This window comes from Wyeomyia smithii, chromosome 3 (assembly GCF_029784165.1).
Source record: "Wyeomyia smithii strain HCP4-BCI-WySm-NY-G18 chromosome 3, ASM2978416v1, whole genome shotgun sequence".
Lineage (NCBI taxonomy): Eukaryota > Metazoa > Arthropoda > Insecta > Diptera > Culicidae > Wyeomyia > Wyeomyia smithii.
This window is the reverse complement of record NC_073696.1, coordinates 259053578-259076148: the sequence shown is the minus strand read 5'-3', so window position 1 is coordinate 259076148 and position 22571 is coordinate 259053578. Positions and strand designations below refer to the sequence as shown.

At 33.9% G+C, this 22571-nt stretch overlaps 1 protein-coding gene across 4 annotated transcripts in view; it reads right to left on the bottom strand.

Annotated features, from left to right (window-relative positions):
- Window positions 1-22571, bottom strand: part of LOC129727642 (A disintegrin and metalloproteinase with thrombospondin motifs 20) — a 477347-nt gene that overhangs the window by 453239 nt on the left and 1537 nt on the right. The window lies entirely within an intron of this gene.

Sequence of the window (22571 nt, the reverse complement as noted above, 5' to 3'; positions counted from 1 at the left end):
CGTTCCGGTTGGTATACGAAATTCGATCAGTTCGAAACCTTCGCGATCGTGTTAAATCATCACTGGCAATAACCTTACAAAAGCTCAACAACAATTGCACCATAGAACATACAACTGTCTTTACGCATTTGTCATAAAAAGTACGAAGGTACTTGATTTCCGGTAATCGATAAGCTTGTACAAGTATATTATTACAAGGAAGTGTTTACTGTTTATCAATACTGCAGATTTCAACACAACTTTTAAACATTCATGAATTCGTTTGTTCATTACAGTACAGATAAATCTTACAGAAATTTGCCAAAAAAATGACCTGAGACAACACAAAATAAAAAATGAAAACGCTAAAAAAACATATGAACCAACAAAACCTAAACTCGAATGTTGCATCTACTAGAGGGATTTGGAGATATCATGAAAGAAAAATTTGAATAATAAAGCCAATTACTCAAAGTCACGTTAAAATCAAAAGATGTTCAAAAAAGCTTAATTTCAAGTTGTACCACATAAAAACTCAGCAATTTTCGCAACATATTTAGCCAACTCGAAAGGAAACTAAAAAAATAGAAAAGAGACATTTCATATATGATAAAAACTACAGAAATATTATAAATGACAAACCAGACAAAAATACTACAAGGTATACAGCCCTAGGGTTGTATGAAATGGTGACGTGGGACTAAACACTGTAATTAGGGGATTTTTTGTTACAAAATATACAGAGTCCGCAGACAGAATCAATGTGTTTGCTCAGTGACTGTACGTATTTTTATTTTCAGCCTCCCCCATCAATTTTTGAAATATATTCAACAACACTCGAAAGAATAACGTTTATATTTGGATATTATGCCTGCAGTGTTTTTTTTTTGTGCAACCAACATGTAACAAGAAATCGTGCTTGTAGATGAAGCACCGAGAATTTCTCGTAATGCGTCAAAGTCAGAATTAACTCTATATCCTAAAAAACCAAGTCCAATCTCGATTAAACGATTATAACAAACAGCCATCGCAAATATATCTGAACTTGATAGGAATAACAAAGCCTGTAATATTTTTGATATGCCAGAATGATAATAAGTGCAGATTCATAACAAATTCTGTTATCATACACTTGAATGCTGGAAAGAGTGTTTTTTATAAGCACATTTATAACAAAATTTGATATTCAATTAACAAAATATCGTATATTCCAACAAATTCTGATCTTTTTCTGCCAAAAACCTTATGAAACTTGCTATAATTTGTAATAATCAGTAAGTAATTTTGATAGGAATTTTGATACTTTAATCATTAACGAGACCAAGTTTAGAATACAAGTTGATACAAAAAGTTTGTAACAAAATATCAAGATTTGATACAATCCTGATATCTTTGACTGATCGGGATAATATTTGCTTTGGTTTTGTCTTATTTAACTCCGAATAAATCAATCAATTCCATAAATGTGTATATTTGGGAATTTACTCTTTCGATACTATCCGGCCACGATTATTTAGTGAATATCGAAGATAAAATTAAATAAATATCCGTTGCAAAAATTTACAATTATTGTTGAGTAATTTATGGTAATCTTATTTATTAGATTAGGTTTCAATCATCATTATCAGCAGCATTGCATTTTTTTCTCAATTGCACACGAATAGAAATATATGAAGAAAAGTGTACCACTGCAATACGAATAGTACCGCTGCAGTACGCGTAGAAATGTACCGCGGAAATGTACGAATAGAAGAGTACCGCTGCAATCATGGACGACGAGAGACCTGCGGTTTTTTACTTCACTGGTGCTGTTGCTTCTACCGGCATGTTTTCTTTCAAGACGTCAGTTTTTATTAGGTTATGAAAGCAGGTTTAGAAATTGTTCAAGAATGGGGATTGTTTCTAATTTCTAGGAAAACTTTTACCTTCGAGACATCACATTAGTCTAAGCTCATGGAAGCAAAACTAAATTGACCTATTGGGACGGGGAGACTCTGTCAATTTTTTTCGATATTGATACCGAGAATATAACAGGGAACGGATGGTGTCCATTCACGTCGTCTGTGCTAGGAATGATCGCATGTAATTGGTTCATTATTCGCGTAAATTTGTCATTGAAACTTTTTATCAATTTTACCGCTTAGTAATGAAATTAGAGTGATTACTATCTTATTACAAAATTGTTCAACATTTTATCTATCCAACAACATATTGGTTAGTTTTATCCATCATGTGGTTATGCTGTTATTAACGTTTGAAATCTGACGCAACATTTGCCAGTTTCATTTCCAATTTTACAGAATGCATCCCAGTATAGTGAACAAAGACGTAGTCCCACGTCAAAAGGCAGAAATTAAAAACAGGACAGGAATAACAATAACTACAAAAATTACGAAAATGGAACAAACGGTAGCAGTGACAATGGTGATAAAACTGACAAAATTGACGTTAATGCTAAAAAAGACAAATATTTGTATATTTATTTATTTATTTATTTGTTTATTTTTTTATTTTTATTTTTTTTTCATGCCGATACAAATTTCATTTTCATCTTGCGTCAGCCCCCCCCTTCAAAACTGTTGAAAATTGGAAGGAAAAAAAACATTCAAGCCGTTTCGTTAATACATATTATTGACATTGATATTGTTAAAACATATTATTCGACAGCGTATATGCTTAATTTAGCAACAAACAAGTCCAGTGACAGTGAAAGTGTCATCAAAAGACAAGCCATATGATTAGTAATGATAATAATAGGATATTTTTCAACACACGTTTGCATGCAATTACTAACGTCGTAATTTGCACACAAAGTTTTATGAAAGCTATTCCTCCTTTTCTCCGTGTTATTCATTTTTTGCCCTCCCCTTAGCTAACTTGATAACCGTGGACATTAAAACTATTTAAAATTTGTATCAGTCTCATTTTTTTAAATTTATTCGTTTGTTTATTTTCTTACTTACTTTTTTACTTGCTTACAAACTTTTTTCTATTTTTTTTTATTTTGGTTTATTTATTTTTTATTTTTTTTTCAATTAAATCTGTTAATTAAAATCTCTTAATTTTGATTTTTTTCTAATTTTTAAATTGATAATTTTTAATTTCTCAGCCTTTTAATTTCTTAATTTTTATTTTTTTTTCAAATTTTATTTTAATTTTTTATTTTTTTTTATTTTAATCATTCAATTTCTAATTTTTTTAGTTTTTTTAACACAGGTCGGACTCGATTATCCATAACATCAAAAAAAATTTCATTCCGGATAATCGAATCACAGAAAAAATGTTCAATATTCATTTGCTATTAATGAATATATAATAAATGTTATCTTATTTTTATTATACTTGTATGATGCGATGGCGTAACCAGAATTATTTCTATGGCGAAAAGATGTTGAGAAGCAAATAAAAATAAATTGGACATTTATTATTTTCACTTAAGCATGAGCATGAGCATGAGCATGATTGACCGCCCGCGGTTGCTACTCCGTTATTGCCAGATCAGCAGTAATTACACAGAGAACCCATAGATGATGCTTGGGACCAACATGCATCCTCAATGTGTAAAAACTGGTGACCTTAATCTGTTTATTAGGCAATACCAGCGCCGGCCGCATCCGAATGCAGGTCAAAGAAGGAGTTTGTATAGGAAAATGTTGACGTGATACTCGCTTTATAGAAGCCGAGAACACCTCTGCACTTCCACGAGGAATCACTGGGATGTTGGAGAAAGGGCAAGGTATACAGCAGGGTTCGTTTTGGTAAACGATGCGCTGATTTCGAGCGTCGGGTTCTTTAGAACAAGTGTCGCGCCATTACATCCGCCACGATAATCATAATGCGATTCGAACTGATTCAGTTTGACAATGTAACACCGCAACAATAAATCGAACGCATGAATACTGGATCTTTGACCGAATTGAGACAACTTCAAATGATTGGATATCTCCTCGTAAGGTGATCCTCTTTATACCGAAAGATATTGCGCGTTGGTGATCTATCTGAAAATGAAACGGCCTCATGAAAGGTATAAGCACGGAGTTTCTAGGGGTTCGGTCAACCGGATATTTTCTATCTAACAGATCGACTAACGACGTCTCTCGTATTCACTTCGTCTGCTCTAAAAAGAAAACGATCCCGCGAAAAACACACCTGAAAAACGGAATATAGAAATGTTGCGCGCTTATTACGGAAACGAACCAAGAGTATCTTTCTTGCCAAACACCGCGATCCTCTGCGTACGACGCGCGTGAAGTAGCCTTTGCCACTTGTAGCAACCAGCTATTTGTCAATCCCGAGTACACGTCGGCTGACGTGATTCTTTAGAAGCTATACATCGCGTTTTCGTTAGTTACGATATTTATCGACCGAACGAAATTTTCGGCTAAATGGTCACTGTGAGACATGAACAAGTATTCTGGGTATACCCCGCGAAATCACTTCATTTCGAAAACGTTCATATGAGCAAAACTCTCTCGAGCCGGTTTACACCGAAGCATTACGCACGACCGCTAATTTCCCTTCTACCGACGCAGACGCTCGGGGACACGACATTTCGATGCGAATGTTACCTATTAAATAGAAAAATTGGCAAAGTTTCGTGCATACAAAGCCTTAATTATTCAAAAACGCGGATATCCAAATTGGCCAGTATATTGAGTTTATTAACAAAATGCCGAACTAGTCAAAATTGAAACACTGTATATAAACCAAAAGCAAAAAAAATCGAAAAAGTGAAACATACACACTTAGTCGTGCATTCATGTAATCCCTATTTACAAAACTTTGAAATAGTCACTCAAAAATCAATAATTGTTCAAAAGCTAGAAAAATCTTGAAATGAAGCTTGACGAAATACCAACAAAATTATGTGAAAGTTTAAGTATTTAAATCTTGAAAGTATAAGAAACGATTTTATAAAACTAGCTTATATTTGCTATTTCCCGGAAGATATAAAAATCTACTCAAGTTTCGAAAAAGAATCACTCAACCACTGAGCGAAATTATAAAATAAATCTCGCGTAATTTTTCAAAGGGACCTAAGTAACAATGACAGATTCTCTCTTCTCTCACTTTGTTTCGTTAATTACGTCGTCATTATATATATTTTCTAAGCTTTCTTCCCCTTAATCGAGAGATAGTAATACTGTCTTGCTTACTATGCATTGAGTGTTATGAAATATGGAAAAAATAACATAATTATTGATCAAAGAGAAAGTAAACAAAGAGAGTCTCTCAATGTTAGATAGGTCGCTTTGAAAAATTACGCGAGAAATGTTTTTTTGTAAATATAAACACAATGCACTTATCTTATACATCGAGTCAGCATTCAGCGCACAAAGCATCCCGTTACTTTTTTTTTTCACCACTCGCACATAAACAATCACACCGTTTCCTTGGTGATTGTAAGCACTTCCGAGGAAGCGCTCCGCCACCGGATGAAATGGCTGCTTCCAGAAATCATCATATAATTTTACTGGATCATGTCTGGCACAATGTACACTAATCTTCACACATTTATGATTGCAGCTTTCATTTCAAACTGCATAACAATATTCATAACTACACTTTTTCTCTGCAGATGGACGGTCCGAAAACAGTGATAAACGAAGAAGATCCACGCACAACGAATAGAATGGGGATTGTAATTCTCTTCAAGTTCTTAGGCACTTAAGCACGAGAAACCGCAAAAAAAATGCGAATTGACACTCCACACTCATAATTTGGGAACAACATAATTAAAGGTTTAAAGGTTTCAATTGCAAAAAATAGTCTACCCTTTTCTAACACCACTGAATTACAGCAAATTCAATATTTCTGTCTGGACATTTATTATTTTCACTTAACTCGATTATCTTTTTTTTTAATTTTTCATTTTTCAATTATTTTTTTTCTTATTTTTATAATTTTTTATTTTATTTTTTTCATAACTTTCTTCTAATATTTAATTTTTTGTTCTATTTTTTTTCAATTTTTGAATTGCTTTTTAATTTTTTTTTTATATTTTTATGTTTTTTACTCTCTTTTTATTTTTTTTTAAAGATTTTTTCCCATTTTTTTTTTATTTTCCAATACAGTCATACCTCGATATAAGGCAACCTCGCTATAAGGCAACCTCGATATAACGTAACTCGATATAACGTAACTTTTACCTCGATATAACGTACCTTTTTGAATGTATTGAAATCGAAAATAAATGATACAGCAACTGTTTTTGGGCTATAAATTGCATTAAAAAAAAATACAAATAGGTGATGGGAAATAGGTTATCACGCATCCTTCAGTAACAATTCACAGTCTTGCATCAATTGAAAAAAATTTTTTTTTTGCTTGTTGAAATTTTCTCTAAATGGGCATGAGAAAGGTTTAAAAATACTGATAGGTTATGAGAAATAGTTTTTCGCACATCTGTGAGTAACCACCAACAGTCTTGCATTATTTAAAAACCTAAATTAATCCACCTAGCGGTCAGACCCAGCCTTTCTCATTCAAACTTATTATTTGTAAAAAGAGATTTACATGAACGCTTCAATCCAATAAATGTGTATTCACTTTTTGGGTTCTAAAATAATGATGTTGTAGAAGTATAAAATATGAAATTTGACGTAATGTAAATGATCAAGAAATAGCGAAATAAAAGAAATGACTTTAAATTTCGAAAAATTCTATCACGAGCGATACCGGGAACATTCAAATGGTACGATACAACATTTAAATTATATTGTGGCCACAGGTATAGTTTTAAATAGCCTTTGAATTTCTTCTCTTTCCAAAACTTTTGAACCACATATCAAATTATTATGAAGTTTGTTATTTGTAAGTTTGAGAGATGACTCGTTCGTATGACACTAGTTATGTTAAAATAAGTCGTGTAATCTTTGAGATAAGAGAATTTTGTTGTTTTATTAAAAATTTAATACATAACGGTTGCTTAGTTCGATTATAATCAAATGAAATGGGAACGTATAGGGCAGCCAAACTTTGAAACCACGTGTTAAATCATAATTCATCAGTAAACCCTTAACTAGCCCGTTCATCTGATAATACTATTGATCAAATCGGTTGTGTACTTTCTGAGATAATGAAGTTTCGTGATTTTCACAATTCGGTACACTACAGGCGAAGTTACAGTTCGATTACAGTAAAATTCAATAGGGTGTTATGAGTCAGCTAAACCTTTCATTTGACACTGATTTCGTGAAAATCGGTTCAGCCATCTCTGAGAAAAGTTAGTGAGATTATGTATTATTCGGAGTAAGTTTCTTTCATAGCTAGATGTCACATTTTTAAACATAACAGGCAAAGTAATATTCCGATTGAAAAAAAATCAATAGGGTATTATGTGGTAACTAGACCTTTCATATGACACTGATTTTGTGGAAATCGGTCCAGCCATCACTGAGAAACATGAGTGAGATTAAACAGTCTTCAGAAGACATTTCTTTTCATAACTTTTGAACCACATGTTCAATCTTCATAAAATTCAAAAGTTAAGGGTTTTTAAGATAGCCCGTTAATTTGATACCAATTTTATTGAAATCGGTTGTGTGGTTTCGGAGATATTGATGTTTCGTGATTTTTACATTTTTAAACATAACCTCTAAAATAAAAATCCAATTACAATGAAATTTAATAAGGTCTTATGGGGCAACTAGAACCTTCATTTGCACATAATTTCATGAAAATCGGTCAAGCCATCTCTGAGAAAAGTAAGTGAAAATAAAAATCTGCACATACACACACACACACATACATACAGAAAATGCTCAGAGTGATATATGCCATTCGGCCCTTTGGAGCACTTTCATATCTTCGGTTTTGCAAGTGATTGCTATAACTTTTTAGGAGAAAGGCAAAAAGTTAAAAAAATTATTAATTAGGAGTAAAATTTTCGTGCTGAAGAAATAGCGAAATAAAAGAAATGACTTTGAATTTCGTACACTTCAATCACGAGCAATACCGGGAAGAGCACAATACCAAATTTAAATTTTGTTGAGGCCATATGTTTTGATCAAAGCAGTTACAGTTTAAAATAGTCTTTGAATTTCGTTTCTTTTCATAACTTTTGAACCACAAATCAAATTGCTATGAAATTTCTCATTTGTGAGTTTGAGAGACAACCCGGGGGAACCTATAGGAAAGCCATACTTTTCATTTGACACTAAGATTTTTGAATTTAGTCCAGCCATTTTTGAGAAAACGAGTGAATTTGAAAAGTCACCGGAACATGTTTCTTTTCACAATTTTTGAACCATGTGTTTAATCACTATAAAATACATCAATCAACTAGCCCGTTCATTTGATACCAATATTGTTCAAATCGGTTGTGTAGTTTCTGAGATAATGAAGTTTCGTGATTTTCATATTTTGATACATTACAGACAAAGTAAGAAACCGATTACATTGAAATTCAATAGGGTGTTATGAGGCAGCTAGACCTTTCATTTGACACTAATTTCGCGGAAATCGGTTCAGCCATTTCTGAGAAAAGTGAGTGAGTTTAGGTAGTCTTCGGAATGTGTTTCTTTTCAAAGCTGGATTTCACATTTTTAAACATAACAGGCAAATTAATAGTCCGATTGCAAAAAAAATCAATAGGGTTTTTTTTTAAATAAATGACACTGATTTTGTGGAAATCGGTTCAGCCATCTCTGAGAAACATGAGTGAGAATAAACACTCTCCAGAACACGTTTCTTCAAATAACTATTGAACCACACGTTCAATCTTCATGAAACTCAAAAGTTAAGGGTTTTTTAAGTAGCTCGTTCATTTAAAACTAATTTTGTTAAAATCCGTTGAGTAGTTTCTGAGATAATGATGTTACGTGATTTTCACATTTTTAAACATAACCTCTAAACTAAAAATCCGATTGCAATGGAATTCAATAGGGTCTTATGGGGTAACTCGACCTTTCATTTGCAATTAATTTCATGAAGATCGGTCCAGCCATCTCTGAGAAAATCGAGTGAGATTGGGAGAGCGTTACATACACACACATACACACACACACATACAGAAAATGCTCAGCTCGTCAAACTTAGTCGATTGATATACGAGATTCGACCCTTTGGAGCACTTTTATACCTTTGTTTTTTTCAGTGATTGTTATACCTTTCTAGGAGAAAGGCAAAAAGTTTTTTTACTTGTTGAAAATTGTCCTAAATGGGCATGAAAATGGTTTAAAAATACTGATATACTGATCTTTAAGTGACCTCTTGTATCAATTGAAAACATTCTTGCATAAATTAAAAAAAAATTTTTTTTGCTTCGATATAACGTAGCTATAACGTAATGTAACGAAAATAAATATAAAGATGCCTTATACCGAGGTACGACTGTAATTTAATTTTTAATTTTTTTAGTTTTTTTTTTTTTTAACACAGGCCGGACTCGATTATCCGGAACATCAAAAAAAATTTCATTCGGATAATCGAATCACAGAAAAATGTTCAATGTTCATTGGCTATTAATGAATAGAATATAGAATAAATGTTTCCTTATTTTTATTTTACTTGTATGATGCAGTGGCGTAACCAGAATTATTTCTAAAGCGCAAAGATGTTGAAAAGTAAAAAAAAAATAATTTGGACATTAATTATTTTCACTCAACTCAATCAATTTTTTTTTTTTTCATTTTGCAATTTTTTTCTTATTTTTATTTGTTTTTATCATGATTTTCTTTTATTTCAAATTTTTTGTTCTTTTTTTTTCAATTTATGAATTGCTTTTTTCAATTTTTTTTTATTTTTTATATCATTACTCTTTTATTTTTTTTAATTATTTTTTATGTTTTCCTTTTATTTATATTATTGTTTATTTTATTTTAGTTTTATTTCATTAATTTTTTATATATTTTTCATTTTATCATTTTTTTTGTTTTGTCATCTCCCAATTTTTTAATCTCTTAATTTTTAGTAACATGTTTTAAGTTTTTCAATTGTTTTCTGTTTATTTCTTATTTCTCATTTATTTGTTTAATTTTTTAATATTAATTCTTCTTCCAAATTTTTTATATTTTCAATTTTATTTTTGATTTTTTGATTTTTTTATTTGTAAATTTTTGTTGTTTTACTTTCTTTTATATTTTTATATATTTTTATTTTTATTTCTTTCATTTTATATCTATTAATTTTTTTTGTTGTTTTTTATTTTATTTTCTTATTTTTGTTTTTTTTTTCAATTGATTTATTGACAAATGCATTTAGTACTTACTCCTCCTTGATGAATTTTAGCTAGTGAAGTTGCACAAAGAACCAAGTGAGTGGCTACTAGGGATTAGTTTAGCATAATTAATGTACACAATTCTGCTCCTGCTTTGTATAGATCGATAACGACGCCGGCTAAGTCCTTACGGTCGTTAGGTAAGGAGCTGTAACAGTCGTTGTTGGCGGAGACCGAGTTTACCTCTGCATCTCTACGACTGCGACGAAAAGAAGGGTTGTGTCATCATGGTAAATAATGAAGTCAAATAATTTTGCACGCGAAGTAAACTCATTACGAAGACGAACGATGGGTATCTTTTTTGTCAAATACCACGAATCTATGCGAAAGGTGCGAGCGTAAACCATCCACCACCTGAATCATTTAAGTGCATCTCCCCGAAAGCGGCGGAAAGAAAGATCATTGTAATGTCACAGTAATAAGCGAAGGAATCAAACAATGTTGCGCGCGAATCTCGCTCGTTACGATAACAAACGATGAGCATCTTACGACACGCGCTACGTCATCCACGACCCGAAGCATCTCAAGTATTTAAACATTTGTCTATAATAGCTTCGCGAATGCACTTCGGCTTCGCGTAGATTGATCGCCATATTTATCTAGAAAACTTAGTTCTTACCAAACTGTCTATAAACCAAAACCTCCCGACTTCCCGAACAACTTTTCTGAAGACCACAACTTTTAAACGGTTGAATTTACGAAATAAAGTAAGTGCAGAATACTGTACACTTCATGCACACTAGCACCACGTGGTGGCAGAATATCGGACCGAGCTATTGACCCACCAAAAGCCCTCAACCTTCTAAAAAACTTTCCTGAAGACCGCAGTTTTCTAAGTGATTGAAGAACATAAATTTAAATCAAAATACACAAAGCTACATGTACACTAGTGCCACATAGAAGTTGAATTCCATGCCACACTGTATACCATGTTTTCTTGAACAATTTTTCTGAAACCAGCAACTTTTCAGGCGATTGGATTCTAGAGATAAATCATACGCCGTTTAGTTGTTGAATTTCGAACCAAACAAAAACCCTTGGCCTTCTAACCCAGTGATTCCCAACCCGTAGCCCCTTTTTCTGAACACAAAGAGCTAAAAGAATTCCACATACAAGTTATGCAATACAAGGCTGTGTTTTCAGTCTCATAGCGTCCTGCAAGTCTAATTTGTTTCACGTCTTGGTCCTATTACGCAGAAATCGACAATCCGCTTCCACAGAGATACCTAGAAAAAAGTTTTAATTAGCTGTCATTTTTACTAAGAGCTTCGCGGCCCCCCTAGATAGGCCTCGCAATGTTTGAAAACTTTCAAAAGGGCAGGTAGGGTAGGGAACATATTCTAAGCAGCTTTAGGAACCGCCTGTATATTCAGACGAAATACTCGAAATGTGTTGGGTGAGATTCAAACAGTAGTATATCAATCTGTTCTTTATCATTTCCTCTGTCAGAATCTGTTTTCAGATTATAAAACTAAATTAGCAAACTTTAACAATAATCAATTAAAGTTACCAATCGACTGACACTATTCCAATCACCCCGAACCTATTTTGAGCAGTTTCCATCTGTTTTGCAGGCGTTTTTTGCAGCACCCGAAGTGGCTCCTGCATGGCTGCAATATAGGTCGATTTGTTTCAAATGATGTTTGTTCACAGATTTCTTTGTGATTAACGGTATTTCTTATTTTCGTAAGGCAGCTAGACAATCAAAGTTTTCGTTTCTACCATTGAAATTGTCGATAGTGATCAAAAAGCAGGAGTTTGAGGCCTGATTTCTGCGACTGATTAAAATAGGCGCTACTGCTTAAGCCGTTCCTTACCCTATTAAGGATTATTAGGAGCTGTATTGTTTAAATGAAAACTCTTGTATGAGCTTCAGTTAGGAAGCTGATTGAAACAATTTTCAATCCAGCTTTTAGTATTTTCAACTGTCGCACCTACTTCATTGATTGTTCCGGATCAGGAATTTCCTTAGAGCAAAATTTGAGAACGCCTCATATGAAGAAATTTTAAAGCTGGTTCATAGCTACAAGTTTTATTCTATGGCAAGAGATATTCACAATAGCTCAAACTCCAAAATCTTGCGCCATTGAAAAAAATGTTATATATGATTGGTGGCCAAAATACTGGAAAAGCAACTTACACATTTCGCAATGTTTATCTTTTGTAAGATCATTGAGCGTTTTTAATATTGTAAGCAAATCAAAAATTGATCCTAATATCAAGTGCTGAGTCATTCGATTGATTTCCAGCTGTGCGGTGCACAAATCCGTATGAGATGATTCGGATTTTAGTGGGCCGTCAGTAAAAGTCAATCAAAATGATGAATTGGGAACCGTTCGGTAATCATCAAACGTAATTTGTACAAGAATTTCGATTATGCCTTTTCTGGTTTTTCTGATATCGCTACATTCATATTTCAACTTTAACTAGCAGTCTTAAATTTAACTAGCGATATTGAAATTTCAGTTGAAATCAGATTGAAACATTTTAATCAACATTATTTTCTATTTTTTATAACCGAACAACGACAAAAGTAGATTATTGCTGGACAAACAACAAGAACACTTCCCTTTTGTTCCCGCAGACGTTTGCAGAGCTCAGAAGCTGCAGCACTGTGGACGGCTAACAGCCGTTTACAAATATAATATTTTTTCTTCTGTTTAGTCCGTTGAAGTAAAACACACATGTAAAAGCCCTAAGAGAGTAGCAGCACAAGTGGTGTGTGCTGTTGCGCCGTCAAACGCGATGATCGAAGACGTATCGAAGGAGCGTAACAGAACGGGTTGACGTTTTATTTGTTTGCGACGTCTTTCATTCATGCAAATAAATATACATATTTATTCAGTCGTCGACGTTGTCCTCGTCGTCGTCGTCGTCGTCTTCATCGTCGATCCTTGTTCTTTTAGTGACGCGTCGTCGTTGTGGCAGATCATGTTCTTCTGGTTGCTGCTAAACAGAGGCTTTCTTAGGGTCAATGGATAACGAACAGGGAAATTTGAGTCAGTCCTTTGTAGTCTCGCTCTTTCCATTGTTGAGTGATAAAGTCAACATGCTCCTATCTGCTTTATTACTTGTACCCACGATAACAAAGGATAATAACACCAAATGAAAATAGAAGAAAAACATGTGACATAATAATGCGATTTTAATACCACTTTTTATATGCCCGCTAATCCGACATGTTATTACACGATGTCGAACATGTATCACATTCGGATGCGAACATTGTCTGCCTCCGCATTGTTTCTGAGGTGTGGATTTCTTTTTTTTTTTTTTTTTGCTGCACTTCTTTAGCCCGGTTGCGTTTCACAGCGAAAGGTGACAATGCGAAAAAACGTCCTTTACCAGTCTGATTCGCTGCTGTCTGATTGAAATTTATGGTTCGAGTCATACTTTTAGGAGGGTCGCAAATGGCCTTTTGCAGTACGGGGAGACAAGATGCAGACGGCTGATTCCATTTCCCGGACTAGCGACCCGGCGGCTCCATCCGATGCGAGAAGTGAATATTAATTACACCGGTGAGTTTCGAAACCTTGGCGATTGTTGTGATCTTCTCACCAAAAAGGATGCCCATTTTGCCCGAGTCACTCCTTCGTTCGTCCGCCCATTTTTCTTGCTCGAAAAAGACAACCGAACGAGGACACTAGTTTCGGTTGGAACAATCGAAAACTCGGTGCCATGTGATCTTTCCATCTTTCATTTTTATTGCCCGATTTTGGCAGCACTACAAAACAAAGCGAACGAAGAGAATTGCAACAGTGCAAGAATCAATCATGACATAAATATTATCGAACAACACAATTGTTTTCCGATTCCAGTTTTTTTTTTTTGTTGTTGCTTGGTTGTTTCCTTGAAGTCGATCCAAGTGTTGCCGTGTGCTTTGATGTAACAACGACGGCGGCGGCGCTGCGGTTGGCCATCGATCTTTAAAGGATTATTCTTTTTTTCGTGCGAGAAAGGAAAGCTTAATGGGGAAATTCATTACCGTGGCCCCGTTTGCAAACATGAAACCGCAATGAACTATGGTTATAGGTCAAGGGATGATGCAAGCATCACCTGATGAATGTATAATATAATTGTTGCTTTTGTTAGGTTGAGTTCTTTGTGTGTTATTGCAATAACAACAATTTTTTCATGTCATTTCATCTCATTTTCTTTATTTTTTTGTGTCGTTGATAGTTGATAGTTTAGTGAAGTATCGTTTTGAAATTATTTTTATTATCTGCTATTATGGCCATTTTCGAGATATTTATACTTGTCATTTTTTAATTTTTTTGTAAAAAAATAAATATAAAAAATGTACAGACCTCATTTGATTTTGGCACGTTTCGTCTTTGGCCCGGTTCAATTTTGCAACATAAAAACTTTGGACGTGTTGCCACCAGCAACCATCCAAACGTTGGATTGAATTTTCGCTTCAGTCTTGTAGGCATAGGACAACACTGTTCCATTTGGTTATATAATTGGCTATTGAATTTTCTCTTTAGTCCGATAAGCATCATTAAAAATTTAAATTTGGACGTGTTGCCAAAATCGAACAAGGCCCGTAAATTATTTCGAAACTATTTTTATGGGACTTATTATATAATCATATCGTTTTTAATAATTTATATACTATTTTCTCATTATAGTGTGGTATATTGACATTTTTTTATATATTTATTACTTCCATGAAAAATTTGAATTTGAGTCACTTTTGTTATTTTTTTATCATTTTCATGTGATTTTATCTTATTTTCAGATATTTTTATGACACGTGGAAAATATTTTCATAGTGAGTTTTATCAGTACTTGTCATTTTCATGTCACATTCCATATCGGTTTTGTCATAGTAACTTTCTTATTTTTTTTTCATGACATTTTCGTAATTTTATGGTATTTTCAAATCTTTCTATTCATGTTAATATCGTCATTTTCTATCATTTATGTGATTAGCCAGGTTTCCCCATTCTTGTGATCGTGTTTTTGTCGTTTTGGACGTTTTTTGTAATTTTGTTATCCTTGTCATTTTCAACGCTTTAGGTATTTTTTATCATTTTTGTTATTTTAATCATGCTTGCCACTTTTATTTTAATTTCTCCTTTTATGTTGTAATTTTTATTTTTATCGTTTTAGTTACTTTTGTCATATTAGTCATATTTGTCATTTCAGTTTCATTTTAATTTCTGTATTTTTGTCTTATTAGAGTCTGTGATCTTTTGTCTTCTTTGATATTGTTTTGCTATTTTTTTTATTCCTGTCATTTTTATCGTTTTAGTCACCCTTGTCATTTTAGTCGTGTTTGTCAATTTAGTTTCTGTATTTTTGTCATATATCCAGCGAACCATATATTCCTCGTTGTTATTGATTTCAATACGTTGATAGTGATCCGAATCAACGTTTGATCCTCTGAGTGACCTCAATGTAACGTCTGCAAAGCACTGCCCTCTGATCGATGGTTGATTTGAGAGCAGGCCATCCAAGAAAGAGAGTCTGTTGTTGAGTTCTGTTTCAATTGTGAAGTTTATATTTCTATGGGTATTATTAAGGGATATGAAAAAATTTTCAAGATCCACCCCTTCCAAAATACAAAAAATATCATCCACATACCTCTACCATCGAATCGGTAAATTGTTCCTCTTCTCTAATGTACTTTCTATATTTGCCATGAAGAGCTCACATAGAAAAGGAAAAAGAGGATTCCCCATCGGTGCCCCTTTAGTTTGTTTGTAAAATTTACCACGAAATGTGAAGTAGTTTTCTTTCATGCAAATGCGTGAAAGCTTCAACAAACTGTCAACTTTCTTTTTCCAAGTATTATCAGAATATTTGGAAAGAAGCCAGTCCTCTAAAAGGTTTAAGGTTCCATTCACTGGAGCGCTAGGGATTAAGGCCGTTACGTCAAATAAAACCATTATCAGATCAGATCAGATCAGATTGGATGTTACCCGAGGATCTTAAATTTTCAACAAAACTCTGGTGCTCTTAACCCGTAAAGACCCGGAACGGAACTTTTTTTTAGAAAATGGTCGTTCTCAGCGATGCTGCGGCCGATTTGAGTAAACTCGGAATATTATTCAAAGGGAATAGTTGCTCTGAGGTTTAAGTAAGGGTGCCACCCCTTTGAACCCCTCCCAGTTTATGTGAGACCCAAATATGTCTGTGCCTTTTTTTATTTTTTCCTACTGATTGAACAAACGCATGGATTTATCATACGTATCAAATGTCCTTTGCATCAAATCATGTCGAGTAGATGAAATACGATTAACAAAAGTAAATTTTGAAGTTACCAAATTATTTCAGTGCAAAATCACATAACTACGTATTTTCACAGAAAGTCAAAAAAGATGTTCTACTGAGGGAGATTGTGGCTGTGTCCTTCAAGTTTTCTACTCTACATTTTTAGAATTAGGTCTTCTAAGTCCAAATATGTTAAAAGATTCATTCTAGCATATACAGATTTTGAGAAAAACAAGTTTGAATTCACTAAAGTACGAATTTTCATGGAAATTCGATTTTCTCAGTCCCTCACAGTAGGTTTCTATTTTGTTTTTCCATTTTTCAACTTTGCATTTTTAGAAAAAGGTCTCCTGAATTCAAATATGGCGAAAGATTTATCCTAGCATGAACAGATTTTGAGAAAATCAAGTTTGAATTCACTAAAGTACGAATTTTCATGGAAATTCGATTTTCTCAGTCCCTCACAGTAGGTTTCTATTTTGTTTTTCCATTTTTCAACTTTGCATTTTTAGAAAAAGGTCTCCTGAATTCAAATATGGCGAAAGATTTATCCTAGCATGAACAGATTTTGAGAAAATCAAGTTTGAATTCACTAAAGTACGAATTTTCATGGAAATTCGATTTTCTCAGTCTCTCACAGTAGGTTTCTATTTTGTTTTTCCATTTTTCAACTTTACATTTTTAGAAAAAGGTCTCCTGAATTCAAATATGGCGAAAGATTTATTCTAGCATGAACAGATTTTGAGTGAAACATGGTTAAAATTATCAAAGTATGTACGTCTTAGACAAGTAATTATATCTGTATCTAACTAGATACCAGCAACTCGGTATCAAAGTTTTGGTTTATAGCATAGAGCAGAATTCGTATATTTATAAACCATACGGAATCTCGGGTTGGTTTAGAAGTTCAAACTTGTTTTTCTCAAAATCTGTTCATGCTAGAATAAATCTTTCATCATATTTGAATTCAGGAGACCTTTTTCTAGAAATGCAAAGTTGAAAAATGGAAAAACAAAATAGAAACCTACTGTGAGAGACTGAGAAAATCGAATTTTCATGAAAATTCGTACTTTAGTGAATTCAAACTTGTTTTTCTCAAAATCTGTTCATGCTAGGATAAATCTTTCGCCATATTTGAATTCAGGAGACCTTTTTCTAAAAATGCAAAGTTGAAAAATGGAAAAACAAAATAGAAACCTACTGTGAGGGACTGAGAAAATCTAATTTCCATGAAAATTCGTACTTTAGTGAATTCAAACTTGTTTTTCTCAAAACCTGTATATGCTAGAATGAATCTTTTAACATATTTGGACTTAGAAGACCTAATTCTAAAAATGTAGAGTAGAAAACTTGAAGGACACAGCCACAATCTCCCTCAGTAGAACATCTTTTTTGACTTTCTGTGAAAATACGTAGTTATGTGATTTTGCACTGAAATAATTTGGTAACTTCAAAATTTACTTTTGTTAATCGTATTTCATCTACACGACATGATTTGATGCAAAGGACATTTGATACGTATGATAAATCCATGCGTTTGTTCAATCAGTAGGAAAAAATAAAAAAAGGCACAGACATATTTGGGTCTCACATAAACTGGGAGGGGTTCAGAGGGGTGGCACCCTTACTAAAACTTAGAGCAACTATTCCCTTTGAATAATATTCCGAGTTTACTCAAATCGGCCGCAGCATCGCTGAGAACGACCATTTTCTAAAAAAAAGTTCCGTCCCGGGTCTTTACGGGTTAACTGATCGACTTGGAAATTTTTTGGGCATAGCTTTAAATTCTTTTACCAGCCATTTAGCCAATTTTTCTGTGGGAGCTCCTACCGTTAAAGTTTTCTTTACCACCTGTGCATTTGCATCTCCGGTGACAATCTTGATGTCATGTCCACTTTAAGTCTTCCCCAAGTAATCATAGAACTGCTTCTTCCCGTCATCGGGTTTTGGTAGTCGGTGCGTACATATTTATAAGGCTGTAATTGAAGATATTGCCCTCAACACGCATCGGCCTCCATCGAATAATACGCTTCATCTGTTTTCCAATTTGCACCAAAGCGACTTCATTTTCTGCTTGTAGTAGATGTTATACTTAAATGAACCTCGCAAAGGAGGCCGTGAGCTCTTTGTGTTTAGCAAAAAGTGACGAAAAGCCAAAAAGATTGAGAACCATTGTATTTAATGGCGTTCAGAGAACCAAGGACCGGGACAAAGCAGAAACTTTCAACGTTTGCCAGGAAATACTTGATTTGGCGAGCGATCTGCTCACGAGGCAAAAGGACCGGGACTGTGAACGGCAAGATCTACCTCAAAGAGTTAGTAAAAAGCGTCTTCTTCCTCTGTTAAAGCAACACGAGGGCCCTACGATCTTCTGACCGGGTCCTCGGAGCTTCGTGCAACTATTCAAATAATGGAGTCTCACCGGAACTAACCCTATTAAGAAGCAGGTTCTACAAAACATTCCATGTAGGTCGAGTCTGAGAAGGACATAAAGATAAAATGGGTTTCCGTACAGAAAAGGCTGCAGCCAGAAATTGTACAACACTTGATGAGTGAAGTTAACGGTAAGGTGCGAGCGTACGGTTATGGCATAGAAGTTGAAAGAAATCAATATGCCAAAAGCTTACTAATGGTTTATTTTTAATCGCCTGAAAGTAAAATCTTGCTTATGCATAATATTTTTAAGACGTAGAACTACGTCTTTCTGGAAGTTAAGTACCTAAATTCGAAAATCAAGAAATTCAACCATGGAGAAAGTGGTCAAGGTTTGAGCGTTTATATTTCAGTCATTTATAATCAGGTTATCGAGGTTTTGGAGGGAGGGGGGTGAATTGAAAGTGTGGACGGTGAAATTTATACAAAGAAAATTACGGAAGGACGATTACTTCGAATTAAGGACAGAAGAGGAAACGAAGTATTGTGCTTGCTTCAAGATGATAAAACTATAATAAAAATCTATATATAGTATATATATATATATATATATATATATATATATATATATATATATATATATATATATATATATATATATTATATATATATATATATATATATATATATATATATATATATATATATATATATATATATATATATATATATATATATAGATTTGAAAAATATAGATTTAAAAGAGATTTAAAGTAATTAATAGTAAAATGTTACTAGGGGGGAGGGGGGGTGTTAAAAAATCTTACGATGTCTTACAAGGGGGGGGAGGGGAGATTGAAAAATTGGAAAAATATGCTTACGTAATTAATGAACAGCCCCTTACTCAATTCTACATTACATTCTTAATAATACATTTCACATTACACTTATACAGGTTAGTTACATACATAGATATAACTATTGAAAAATTGGTAAATAACATTGATTGTCTAAGTCATACCGATCACTACCTCTCTTCCCAAGAACAGCCGACATACCGGATACAACCGATCTGACGATTTGTGGTTGTCGTTGTTTTTTTTTACTTTCCTTGTCATTCTCTATTCTTCTACGCTTCACCCTCTTTTCAACTAACTGACGAAACCTTGATATAAAAGGTACCATTCGAACATTTCAACCCATCATTCTCATTCCAAGACCGTACCGGTGACCAGGGAAACCAGATGTGCAGATTTGTCTGCAAAACGCAGATTTTTAAAGTCCTTGTGCAGATTTTTATTGATTCGCAAATATTTGCAGACTTTTAATAGTTTCTACAGATTTTTACCAAACTCTCATCTTATTTTCGCAGATTTTCTCGAAATGTGTGCAGATTTTTGCAGACTTTTGCATGCGTGGGCGAAATTTTTTCGAATCACGGATAGATTTTTTTTCAGATTTCAAGCAGATTTTCCCGGTTTTCGAGCAATTGCAGACATTTTTCAAAAACATCTGGCATCTCTGCCGGTGACATACGGATGCCAAATTTTTGTATTACAGTTTTACAGTGATAGCAGTTTCGTTTAGTGAATAAACGAATGTCGAATATATTGAGAATTTGTGCGAACATCTCAATCCTCGCAATATCTCGTCATATGAATATGAAGTATAAGTGCAATTCCCAGAAACGTGCAAAGGACCGCCAAAAGACGATTTCTCCGAAGCAACGAAATATAGAAAAATACCGTAGTCCTACGTTCTGCGGTCGTGTCTTGGATTCCGACCTCCTACTATTTTTGTTGAGTTTTGCTACCGCGACCATATATTAGATCTATTGTAGCATTTCCCGATTTTTATCACCTAATCGGAGTGAAGAATTACTTTGAAAAATAACTCTCAGCCTTGATTCAGGTAAGGGCCCAATTAGGCATTATTGTACCGTATAAACTACACTCCATGTCGAGACGAGATATCCAAATTTCAAAGGGCTGTAAAAGTCCCTTATCGAAAAACATTACTCTTATGTTAAAGTGCTGGACAGATACATAATGAATGTGCTAAAGACTCGATTTTTTTACTTCGGAAAAGACAAATATCATTTTCAGCCTTTTAGATTAGTTAGATGTTTAGAAAATCGTAGTCAGGCTAGTTCATCAGCTTTTTCATTACCTTCTATTCCTCAATGTTCCGGGACCCAGTAAAAGTTTACAGTATTTTCTTCAGACAATTGTTGAAACAGCTGAATGCTGCTGCTTGACTGTCAGAGAAGATACAAATACACTGAGGTCGCTTTTTACGCGGGTTTTTTTTACGCGGCTTTTTTACGCGGATTCCGGAATTTACGCGGTTTTCTACGCGGATTCCGGAATTTACGCCGTTTTTTTTTACGCGGTCCGGAATTTACGCGTTTTTTTACGCGGTTTCTTTTTACGCGGCACGTATCCCCCGCGTAAAAAGCGACTTTAGTGTATTTGCATGCTTCTACCTCCTCTCTAAGCAAGCAGTTGTACATTCTATAATCGCTTGAATTTCATCCTGAAAAACGGTTGGCCACCCACGTATAGAGACTGGTCCGGGACTTGTTACTCCGGCTTCCACTAGATTATTGAGTTTTGAACCATCAGTGTAAAATACTACAGATCCTGAACAAGTTTGTGGCCCTCTCAAACTCCAAATGGTCTGGCGAATGGTTCTAGTTTCGATAATACAACTAATGACCAGAGAAGCGGAGATAGGACTCCTCCCTGTGGGCAACCTTTAACAGCTCTTATTGATATATGTACATGAGTAAGCAAACTTAGCAGAAATTTCAAGTTTCGAAAGTATTTCACTTAACCATGTAACGATACATATATCAAAATCAAGTTTCAACATTGTCTCCGCCATAAAATTGTGAGGTGCATTATCAAAAGTGTCTCTTATGTCTATCAAATTTGCCAGCAAAATTTCTTTTACATCAATACAATTTCCGGTTCAGATTCAGAGATTTTCCCGATTGATAGGCAAACTGATTTTTGTTCAACAGATTAGTTATCAAGTACTTTGATTTTTTAGATAAAAATGTATATAAGTTCTCGAAAAACAGCAATGCATTCCAATTAGCTTGAGAGTTCACTTTCTAATAACTTCGAGAAATTTTAATAAAAATGTTAGAACAAAAGAAATCGTGTACTTAGAAAAAAACGTCAAACAAAATTTAAACTCTATCATCAGTTTTTTTTTTTCAGAAATAAAATTTCTATTAGCGTAAAGAACAATTGTAGAGCTAGAGCGCTACTATCGTACGAATGCTAACAGTCTCTCCCAACCGAAATATCATTTATTGAATACTTATGCTCATATATTATGAAATGACATGAAACTTATTTATAATCTACACATTAATAAAATGGTAAAAACTTAATGAGAAACTCTTAATTTTTTATACTCATGGTTTTCTGGCAATAAAAATAAAACAAAGAAAACTAATTTAGTAGACACCCAATTATCAGCCTAACCGTTAAACGTTGTAAACCGCCGAATCTTCTAGCCTGCAATCAAAATTGAACAACTAAACAATCTAGCACAGTCTATAAAACTATAAAAATGTTCTTTCCAAAGCTATCACGCTAGTTCCATTCCGTTGAGAATTATTGATATTAGCATATCAATCCCAACAGCAAACAGTGCAGCATAAATTAATATTCTTCCCGCTATGCTTGTTCATCCTTCTCTAGAGCTCCGAACAAAGAATCTCCCGAAACAAACGAGCAACTTGACGTTTGGTCAAACAAAGTAATCT